The following is a 12057-nucleotide window of genomic DNA, read 5'->3' as shown; positions in this document are numbered from 1 at the left end:
TATAGAAATATTCAGCATCTTGTTACATATTCTTTTGCAACCCAACATGTAAGTTTATTTGTAGTTTTAGAAAAAGAAGCTATTTTAGCATCTAAAACACATTTTAAAATTCACTTAGAAAATGCATCAGTTTTCCCTCAGAAATAGACAATTTTCCTCGACATGTGGTTGATTTGCCCTGGAAAATATGTCCATATTTGAGTCCACTTACGAAGTGAAATACATAGGAGGAAAAACATTTGAATTTCAAATAATGTTACATTTCCCTGAACTACCTATAGTTTTCACTGCCATGCTCAGCATTATGTACATTCTTCTTTCATATGACAACTTGAAAAGCAGCATCAAAAGTCTATATTCACGTTTGTCATCCACACTGACTTTTGGTGACATTGAATGAATTACAGTTGTCCCTCCAGAGAAGGATTTTAGAGGGTAGCAATCCCATGGTTTGGGTGTCTTCTCCACATTCACATACCAGGCCATCCTTCATTTTCCATTTGTGTAGTAGGTAATTGCAATCCATGTGAAATTCTGATGCAGTTTACTGAGATTCATATGTTACACAGCACGGTTGAGCCATTTGTAGGATCCATATCAGTCTTGATTCATGACCCTACTATTTCCCCACAGTCCCTACCACTTGCCTTTGGTGACAATCCTGAAGCTTTAAGAGCTTTGGATGCTAAACAGAAGGAGTTCCTGGACTTAGGGCAGCATCTTGGTGGTGAGGAGTGGGGCAGGTTTTGGAGATCTTCATAGATGGGTCAGTCTGGGTTCATTATTGTGTGGTTGTGTTGTTGCTGCGTCTCTTCAGAGGGATGGTGGTAAGACATGTGCAAGGACTCAAAGTCACACTCTTAGTGTGGACTTCAGCACTTTCATGACAATGTTCATAGATGTGTACAATTGCTTGTTGGCAAATTTCTTATGCACACTACCTGCCTATGATAGCACACAATATTTATCTGTTGAAAAGATGAAAGCCAAGATGCTTGTTTGCAAGCTGTAAGCATCTACTCCCAAACTGGTCACAGACATAAAAACATAAGAACAGCCATACTGGGTCAGATTGAAGGTCCATCTAGCTCAGTATCCTGTCTTCTGACAGTGGCCAATGCCAAGTGCCCCAGAGGGAATGAACAGAACAGGTAATCATGAAGGGATCCATCCCCTCTCTCCCAGTCCCAGCTTCTGGCAAACAGAGGCTAGGGACACCATCCCTGCCCATTTTTGTTAATAGCTATTGATGAACCTATTCTCTATGAATTTATCTATTTCTTTTTTGAAACTTTGGCCTTCATAACATCCTCTGACAAGGAGTTCCACAGGTTGACTGTGTATTGTGTGAAGAAATATTTCCTTTTGTTTGTTTTAAACCTACTGCCTATTAATTTCATTTTGTGACCCTCTAGTTCTTGTGTTATGAGAGGGAGTAAATAATACTTCCTTATTTACTTCTCCACACCAGAGAGTTTGTAGATTTAGTGTTCTAGACTTTATCTTGGCAGTAATTTTCATCAGATGGTGGTGGTGGATGAGCCTCTGATCCAGAACCACTTCAAGATATTTTGGGAAATTCTCATGCCTGAGTTCAGTATCACAGAGTTTAGTAATAGTCAGGAACTTCTTTGCACATTGGCAGCTCAGGTAGTTTGCGGAGCCAGCCATGTTTGGAAGGTTTGGTTGGAGTTGTCATAATCAATAACACTCTTTCAATCTTCAGATCTTTTGTGAGGATGCATTCCATTTGGATGACAAACACAAGATCATCTATGTATCCACATTTCTGTGGCTGGATCAATAGCTTGTCACTGATATAAATATTAAAGAATGATGGTGCCAAGACAGACCCCTATGGGAGCCCATTATTCAATAGACAAGTTCTGCTGGTCTGTTAGATGTACACAGAACTTACAGTTGGTGAGCATAAATGTCAGTAAGTGCAGTGTTCCACAATACACTGTTTTTGATACTTTCGAAAGCAGACTGTTCCACCAAACCATGATGTACAGGTCCACAAGCGCCATTGTTATTTTGAGCACATATTGATAGCCAGCTTTGATGTAGGCCATCAATGCAATTACCTGACTGCAGGTACTTTGTCCCAGTTTAAACTCAGATTGCTTTTTAAGGAATGTAATCTTTAAAGATGGGTGTAAGTCTCTGGAGTACCATTCTTTTCATGAGCTCATATGTTACACATAGTAAAGATATTAGCTGGCAGTTTTCTGGATAGTCCACTGTTTTCACAGATTTCAGGATAGTGGTGAATTTTGCCTATTTCCTTACCTTGGGCATTTGGCCAAGGGCATGCATGTTGGTGGTGGGCGGTTTTGAAGTGTCTGAGTTCTCAGATCAGATGTATCGGGTGGTGTAAGCTTGCTGCAAAATGGTATCCTGGAATGCAACTTTTTGATACTTTTCCATTATACAATAAGTGAATCTCTTGTAGCATGAGGATATTGATCTTCTGTTCACATAACAGCTTGATCAAGTAAGCACATTTTGTAGAAGCAGTCTACATTGAGTTTGCATAATGTAGATATGGTCCTATGTTTCCGTGTTTGCCCTGAAGAGGGCCATTTAACTTAAGATTGTTGCTTGAGTCTCTTTTGAGACCACAAGGCTATCAATGAGCATTCAGTCGCCACATTGATGGCACTGATCATGCCGAAGCACTTAATAAGGACGATCATGTGAAGGTTACAATTTTTCTTCCTAATATGTACATTCATATCCCGTTAATTCTAAGACCCTGACATCAGGTGTGCCTGGTGCCTCCTCTGGCGATGCGCAGCTCTGCACTTGCTCCCTGCCTCAGATTCCTTCCTTCGATGTCCCTAGCAACTCCACACACATGCACTGGAGATGTGGCTTAGCTCTCTGGCCAAAGCACAAACAAAATTTATCTTTTTTCAGGTTAGCAAAAGTCCAACAAATAAGTCTCAATAAACAAAATGGTTCTTCTTCCCTTCAGGAGCTTCTCTTCAACCCCTCTCTGGTCCCTATCCCCAGCCCCTTTCTGGGCTATCTTTGAGTCTTTCTGGCTCTGGGATAGAGTAATCAGTCCCCAGGCTGATTCCTCTGGAGTACTCAGCTTCCTGAAGTCCCTGGCTCAGAGCTTTCCAAATGAATGAATAAACAAACCTGTAGTTACACTCCAGACTGATCTCTCAACCCTCATATGAAGCCCAGGCATCCCATAATTTACCACCTGACCCCTTAATCCCACTCCCTCAAGCTGGGAAGCAGCTAACTATGGCACAGGAAGGGTTGGCACTATCTCTTTTGAAGGAGCCAGTCACCCTGTGATGACCTGAATCACTTAAGCACATGCTTTCCTTGGTTAAGGCCATCTCTATTCAGCCAACTATTTAAGCACATACTTAAGTCCCAATGGGACTTAAAAACATCCTTAAAATTAAGCATGTACTTAAGTGCTTTGCTGATTTGGGGCTTAAGACTGGAATATAAGTGTATGCAGAAGGATTCTTAAACAGCCTACTTCCTTTATGGCCTGCTTTAGGAATCTCCCCCTGGGATTTCAATAGATTTTTAAAAAAATGAACACATAGCTCAAATCCTTCAAGCTCTGAAAGTGAGTTGAAAAGATAATGATTACAATAGGACAGAACCTGCAGTGGCTTTCTGTGAAACTGACAGATCCAGAGGCAGTTCCAGAGATGTCAATACAAAGGTTGACAAAGCCTGCCAAGGAGCCAGATGCTGCTGTCGGAAAGAAAAAAAATGTCCTCCATTTCATATCTATTTCCTGTGATTAACATCAGCAGCACACCCTGACTGCTTCTCTCAGATTAATTAAGAAACTCTAGTCTTAGAAAATATGTTTCTTCAAAGGGAGAGAAAGCATCTGGTTCAGATTTCTTGCCATGTCTTTCCCTTTAATTCTCATAAATGTATTTTATTTCATTTTGTTTGTGGATATTTGCTTAGGTTTACTTGGACAACAAAGATGTCAGTGCAGTGGCATGCTAGTGGTGTATGTGAGGCATGCACTGTGTGCCCCAGGACCAGCTGTGCCCATGGGATGATTCCATCTGGCCCCTGAATGCATATGGAAGATGCCATTTTATAGAATAACATACATGCAAGGTCAGACCACCTGGAGGAAGCCATTTTGCATGCAAGTGTAAAATTGCATACCTGACTAAAAATGTCATGGCACCCCACTGTGTCAGGGATTTGTTGATATTGCTATAAGACAATCCTCTAATTATCTGCACCATATGTTGTATCCATTTTTTAACAACTTATTCAGTAACAGGAAATTTCCATACTCGAGCTGGTTGAGTAATACTTGTGAATTGTTTATTTGATTCCTTTTCCCCCAGCAGTTGATGAATTAATTTATTTACAAACAAAATGTGTTAATTATTTGCTCAGCTTTACAGATGGCTGAATAAAATTAACAAAGAAATTAGCTGAGATTTTTTTCTGAATAAATTATTTGTGATTATTTTCTTTTTTAATTCCGTCACCTCTATTAGATACACAGACTTCACATCAACAGCAGCAGTTTTCTAGCAGGATATTATTTCCTAGAGGTATGAGGCCAGATCCTCGGCTAGTGAAAATTATCATAGCTCTTTTGACCTCAATAGTGCTACAGCAATTTTCACTAGTGGTGGATACGGCCCATGCTGTACTTAGGGGAAAGCAGAGTTTATTTCCAGTTTTACAGCATTTGACCCTAAAAGTTTACAGACAGGAGAAAAAGGATGGTCTAATGTTTGTTTATTTGCTAAAATCCAAAACTTTTTTCACTTTTAGACAAGGGGGGAAAAAGGGTTTTTGAAAGAAAATAAATAAATAAATAAATAGGTTTTGGCAGAAAACAACTTTGGTTTTCAGTTAAAAATAAAATAAAATAATATCAGTGTTTGCATTTTCAATTCAAATTCAATTTTTTGGGGCGGGGGTGGTGAGGGGGAAGCTGTTTTCCAGCCAGCTCTAGGCTAATGTTCACAGATTTTCCTTGCTGAGGTTATAAACTAATATCTTTGTCACTATAATTTTCTGTCTCTTCTTACCACAAATGTCCAAATTTGTGGATGAATTTGAGGGAAGGGACATGTTGCTGTATCTTTCACCCTCCTTTAGGTTGGTTGTCCTGCTACCATCTTTCCCTGCTTTCCATCACTGGGGAATTTGCAGCCAGTTACACTCATTTTCTGACTACCACATATTAATGTCTCCACTAGTGGCCTGAATGTGCGTTGGAGCCCATAGGAAGGGACAGTAAAGAGCCACACTGTGCCACTGTGACTTTAGGAGCATTCTGCTATTATCCCACTTTACCCTGTGGGGTGTAAGATGGAGCAATATCGAAACTGCTGCAAGTGCAGGGACACCGGTTCTGTCCTGCTCTCATGAAGACTGTGCTGTGGTCTAAGTGGGAAGGCTTTTCCACTGCATGCCGATATCAGGGCCAGGTACAGTTTTGCTCTGAATTTGGCCAGAGACATCCATGAAGGATGTATTTGCTTATGTCATGTTTGAATTTGATGCACAGACTTTTTGATATGGATGTAAGTCGGGGGAGGGGGAGGGCATAGATATGTTCTTTTACAATCAGCACCTGCACAAATGGCCTTTGGCAGAAACAGGGCCAGATTGGGACATAATATCTTACAGGACCCAGGTTCTAGTGTCATGTGTTCACAGGCTAATCTTATTTGAAAAATATGAGTATCTAGAAAAGAAAAGCTTGAACATGTCAGCTGAGCATAATCAAAGAAGTAGAGTCTGCCTGAAACTATAGCGCTTCAAGGTGAAAACTGTCACATTCATCTCTATGGGGTGTTAACTCCAAGAGTCACTGCTCTGGAAGTGCCTTGCCATTACTACCCCAACAGAGGACATTGGATGGAGTTAGAGGAGAAAAGGACAGTGAGCCCAGCTCACCCACTCACCATAGCAACATACCTAGGCTGCTGGGGTGATGTACTGGGGCTCTGGCTCTTGCCACTCCTGCTCCCTGGGGGAAAGAGGATGGCCCTTCTACTATCTCTCCTCAGGGAAAATGGAACTATTGTCCTTGACACTCTGGGTGAGAAGAAGAGACTCCCAGCCATTCTCATTCCAAGTGGGGAGCAGGGTCATGATCCAGGGTTAAGGCCTGGGGTGCCCAGTGTTGGGGTGTACCTAGGGACCTAGATTGCCTCTAAGTCATCTTTGGCTACAACTCTTCTCTAGCAGTACCATTATCACACAGCTTGCCACTGTAGTATCTCTAATTGTTTGCAGGCAGGCTGTACACCTGTGACATGTGAAGCGGTAGTTAGGAAGACTCCCAAGCCCAGAAGCCAATCAGTTTGACAGTTTTATGGGGGGGGAAATCCCAAAACATGATTCCAAAGCCTTATACATCAGCTGCTGCTCTGCCTGGTGTACTCAAAAATCAGCTCCAGTCACTCAGCCAGTAGAGGGAACTCTTACACAGTACATAGGCAGGCCAGGCATATATTGTAGTAGAACAGTGGTGTAAAAGCACACAAGCCCTGACCATCACAAGTATATAAGCATGGCTATTTGGCTTCTTTGTGCATGGCACATTAGCCTGCCTATATCTTGTCGATAATCAAAGACAGTGAAAACATAGAGGCAAAAATCAGACAGCCAGTGATATCAGATGTGGGTAAATCAAATACAACTATCTGTCAGCATTCATTTGACTAAAACCGGCAGTTTGATGTTAACACTATGGAAAACCCCTTTTAGTCACTTTCTGTGAACATCTGTATGAGAGATTTTTTGTTTGCAAAATGTGGTGGAAAGAGAAAGTGTTGTAAATATCTTGCAAACATATCTTTACAACAGTGTTTCTGCTGGAAGTGTCATGAAGTTTGGTGTCAGTATGTGATTTATTCAAACCTTCTTTCTGTTTGCAAAGAGCAAATTGTTCAAACATTGATACCTAAAGTTAAGTACATAAATCTATAGTTAGGCATCTGGAATTATATTTTCAAAAGGTCTCAATACCCAACAACTCACATTTAGGCACCTAAATGAAGTGCCTAGACTGCCAGAAAACCTCAGAGCTTTGGGAATTGCTGGACACTGAGCACTTATGAAATTCTGGCCATTTATTTTAGGTGCCTATATGGGAACTGAGCACTTTTGAAAATCTAGGCTGAAATTCTGCCCCACTGAAGTCAAAAGGAGATGTGCCATTAACTTAAATGGGGCCAGGATTTCACCCCTTGTCTCTAAATAAGCAGTTTTATTTTCAGAAGGGCTCAGCATCTGCAGCTCCCAATGATTTCATCAGATTGAAATTACACAACAACCACTCAGTGACCAGTTTAATGAGAGTGTCTATTGCATTTCTACTGTTACCCTATTTCACTTAGAATTCACTCTTAGAAAGTAGTCATCCAGGTTCACATAATCCCAATCTAACATTCAATATAGAATAACAGGTTATGACCCTCCTTTATCAGCTTTGACTAACCCAGATATTTCTTTGGGATCCATTCCTTCTCTAGGGGATAACTCAAACTTCAGAGGAATAGAAATCCCCTTCTGTCTATGGCTGATAGTGATGTTAACCGAGGATACGATTACGATATTCTAATTTCCACTCCCAAATTCAGCTGTTTCATGGATGTCTATTTATTATCTTGCACAGTGTTGTTTGTTACCATCATCATCAAGAGATTATCCTTCTCTTACTGAAGAGCTGTCAAACATTTTTTGTTTTGTTTAGTTTTTTTTGGGAGGGGGGGTATTTTTGTTGTTGTTTGTTCTTTATCCTAAAGCAATTTCCTTTCACCAGGGACCCTTACCAACCATCCACTTTCACCAGCCATCCTTTCACCAACCATCCACTTATATTGTGATGGATATTTTTGCTATCTAAATAAATAACTGATCATTTTTATCCCTTTCATGTCACTCAATCGTTTAGGCTGGTGGTTATCTTTTCTTGTGTTTCCATGGTGTTCAGGAGGAGCCTTTCAGCAAAGGAGGCAGAAAATATGGTATTGTAACTGTCCCCACTTGCAGGGCTTCAGAAACTACACTTCATAGGTATGCTCATATTGTGCCTCTCACTTGGTTTTCAGCTCATTATATGTGTGCAGAATCAGAGATATAGATGGAGGACCAGTCAGCTATACAGTTGATTTAACTGGGAGTTTGCTTAAGGCAGGACTGAATAAAATCTAAGGAAATCTTAGCTGGCCGTGAGTTAGCATTGGGGGACTAAGCGTTATGTTATTACACTATTTACCTGGGTACATTCTCTTCTTTTCACCATCCTATAAAGAAGCAAAAGCGACATCTCTGAAGCCAGTCTGACAAAGTCACTTTTATCCCTCTGTGTAACAGAGGTTTATTGCATTCCATTCAGCAAAGCTTTGGGGCTTGGTTAGAACCAAGCAAAGTAAAAATCACATCACAAGTAGCACAGTGGGAAAGAGCTAGGAAATAACAGAAATCACACCCCATACCCTCCCCCACAACCCCTGACAGATGAAAGTCCTCCTAATTCTGAGGCAAAACTTCTTTATATTAAATACCAAGAAAGCATGTTTAGATAACATCAAGGGGCTGCCTTAAATCATAAAAGTCAGGAAATTCAAAATTAAGGTTGGCACTCTAGTCTTAAATCACACAGCAAAAAAGGGAGGGGAAAAAAGTAGGAACCCAAGCACAACAACAGGAGACAAGAACAGGCTGTCAGCCTGAACTTTGAATCCTCCTGCTTGTGCCATTGGAAACCTGAATGCTGTGGGATTTTTGCTCTTCCTTAATGTTTTTAATTGTCATATTTTCCTCCTCCCTCTGGCATATTGGGTAAATAAATGTATATTTTGGCAATTTAAGAACGTTCTTATTATGTGCACACCAAAGACTAATGGTTCATTTTGCAGCAATCACATTCAGTTAAGTGGGATCCAACATTAGTCAGGACTTTTTCTGAAACCCTTTCTGGGAGAGGGGGAAAGTGTCCCAGTAATCATCCTACTGACAAGGTAAATTTACCCCTGTGCAGAGAGAGGCAGCTCATGGTCTGTTTATTATTTAGATAGGTAAACACAACTGTGGCTATTTAAATTTCTCCATGTACTTCCAATAGGACACCATTTTTTTCATGTCTTATCTTAAATTCCACAGTAATGTGGCTGTGTGCTGTTACAAAAGCTGCCACTTTGCAGTTCAGCGGTGGCTTCATAATAGTGATGGGAGAAGTGATTCATATATAGAAATATATTTTTATAGCAGGGTTTAGTATTATCCAGGTTGAAAGCAACATATAAATGACGTATAATTTATTCACTGTGGAAGAAATTCTCCATTTTGCAAAAAGCAATGGCTACTCAACATTTAAAAGGTCTAAAAAGTGTGTGCATATATATATATATATATATATATATACACATACACACCCCTTTACCCCAATATAACACGACCCGATATAACACAAATTTGGATATTATGGATATAATATGGTAAAGCAGTGCTCGAGGGTGGGGGGGGAAGCAGGGGCTGCATGCTCCAGCAGATCAAAACAAGTTCAATATAACATGGTAAGATTTTTTGGCTCCCGAGAACAGTGTTATATTGGGGTAGAGGTGTATATATATGTATAGCACCTGTTTAGTATTACAAAGCAACACTACATCCTTTCTTGCCAGTCCCCACAATTCCTGCTTAATAAAAACTCTCTCTATTACACGTGCACATGCAATTATAAATTGTATTGAAGTAATATTATAGGTTATAAGTAATTTCTTATCATTAAGTAGGAAAAGCCAAGGATTTGGAAAGGCTGCCTTCTTTAGCTTTCCTTGGTTTGGCTTTGTCATTTAGCTTTGTAGCATTTTTATTCCTTTGAGGGAAGGTACTGTGTTTTGGATTTTTTTTCCAGCCGTCTAACTCCCAATTTTAATCCCTACATGACAGATGGACAAAATGCAAGGGGAGGGAATTGTGAAAATTGCATCAAATCCCCCTCCCAACATTTTTCCATCTTTTTTTTTTTTTAAATTATCGAGCAAGCAAGAAGGAAAAAAAGCAATTTTGTTATGCTGATTTGCTCGTTTGATTATTTGTTTCCCCTTTTCGCTATCAAAATTCAAAATGTTGATGAAAAGTATACTACAAAAATCAAAATTCAAAAATTTCTACGGGTCTTCTCTCCAGTCTTTCTGTTTGTCTCTTTATCCCAGAACTGTGGGCTAAGAACTAATGGGACTCACCATAAGCTCTATTCCTCATTGGATCTTGGGGACAGCAGCTGAGTAATGGCAGGCATTCCTGTTTCCCTGAGGTGCTAAGTGCCCATTCTTTACTGCAGTGTGCCCTGTGTCTGCTGGTTCAGGAAAAGACACTAAATATACACTCACACACCAGAAATAATTGTTCAAATTTTAAAACAAGTGTTCTTTGTGTTTATATGTATGTCTCTTTTTTGTTCACTTCCCTTCAATATCCTCTCTAGTGAGTATATTGGTATACTGTTGATGGAAGGAAAAAATCTGAGGTAAATATTGGATAATGATCAGGGAACATCATAATCACGAGTTTTCATGCTGGAAACCTGATCTAAGACATAATTCATCCAGTCAGGGCACAGAAACATAGCATGTGGCACACTGATGAAATCCCGGCCCCACCGAAGTCCATGGCCAAACTCCCATTGACTAACAACAGAGCCATGATGCACCCTTTCTGTCAAATCAAAATATACTGAGTTATCAAATTTCGAATATTTGCTATGAACCACTTTAAAAATGTGCTACAGGTCCCTAATTATGCTTAGGAATTATGTAGAGGGACATTTCAAATAATGAATAAATATGGGGAAATCATAATCTGGGGACAAATTCTGAACAGAAAATGATGCACTATTATTGAATGAATATTATAATATGGATTCAATGAGTTATTCTGAAAACTCTGAAAAATTGCTCATGCAGTAATTGTCAGTAATTACCATAAAAGTCAGAATATTTGTAATATTTTTCCTTACTTTACATCTAGAGAGGGCCTTCCATAACAGAGCTTACAGGGGCACAGATTTTTAAAGGCATTTAGATGTCTAACTCCCATTGAAATAAATGGGAATTAAGTGCCTAAAAACCTTTAAAAATCTAGCCAAATGTACATTTAAAGGATTAATTAATTCAGGCTCACAACATACTTAGCAGGTGTATATTATTATTTCTGTTTTACAGATGAGAAGACTTAAGCATAAAGAGACTACCTGATTTCTCAGAGTCATGAATGAAGTCTATAACTGAGCTGGAATAGGACTCAGAACTCTTGATTCCTATCATTTGCTTTAACCATAGAAAAAGAGGAACTGTGATGGGGTGCCTGCCCCCACACTGTGCTCTAAGAAGTTAATATAACCCTAGAGAGGCTGCTTAGGATGCAGCCAATCAGAGAAGGACTGAGAGGCACAGCCAGTCAGGGCTTGGAGGGCCCATATAAGAAGAACTGCTGGGCAGAGTAGCTGACTGGAGCTTGAGGAGAGAAAACCAAGCTCCTAGCAGGAGGAAGGAGCGCCAGCACCTGGGACAGAGCAATGCTGCAAGCAGGGTCCTGGGGCACTAGAGAGAGCTCCTGTCTAGTTGCTAGAGCCTTCAGGCTGAGGCCCTGAGTTAAGGGTAGAAGAGGGGGCTGGAGCCACATGGGAAGCATCCTCAGGATAATGAACCACATTTGCGATTGAGCGAGTAGCTGGACAGAGATTTCAGGGTCCCCTAGAAGTGGGGAACAGAGAGTATGGCACAGCAAAGGGCAGTGTCTCTGAAAAGGATGATGCAGTCCTAGGAGTGGTGCGGGTCCTGAAACAAAAGTGATGGTAGCGGGGCACCACCAGAGATAGCTGGCAGGAGGTGTTGCAGTGGTGAGCAAACCTCATCACAGACACAAATGGATGTACACACACACACTTGCACAAATACATATAAACAAACAGAAAAGAATCATGTGGCACCTTATAGACTAACAGACGTTTTGGAGCATGAGCTTTCGTTGGTGAATACCCACTTCGTCAGATGCATGATGAAGTGGGTATTC

The sequence above is a fragment of the Gopherus flavomarginatus genome, chromosome 5 (genome assembly GCF_025201925.1).
Source record: "Gopherus flavomarginatus isolate rGopFla2 chromosome 5, rGopFla2.mat.asm, whole genome shotgun sequence".
NCBI lineage: Eukaryota > Metazoa > Chordata > Testudines > Testudinidae > Gopherus > Gopherus flavomarginatus.
Note: the sequence above shows the minus strand (reverse complement) of the source record.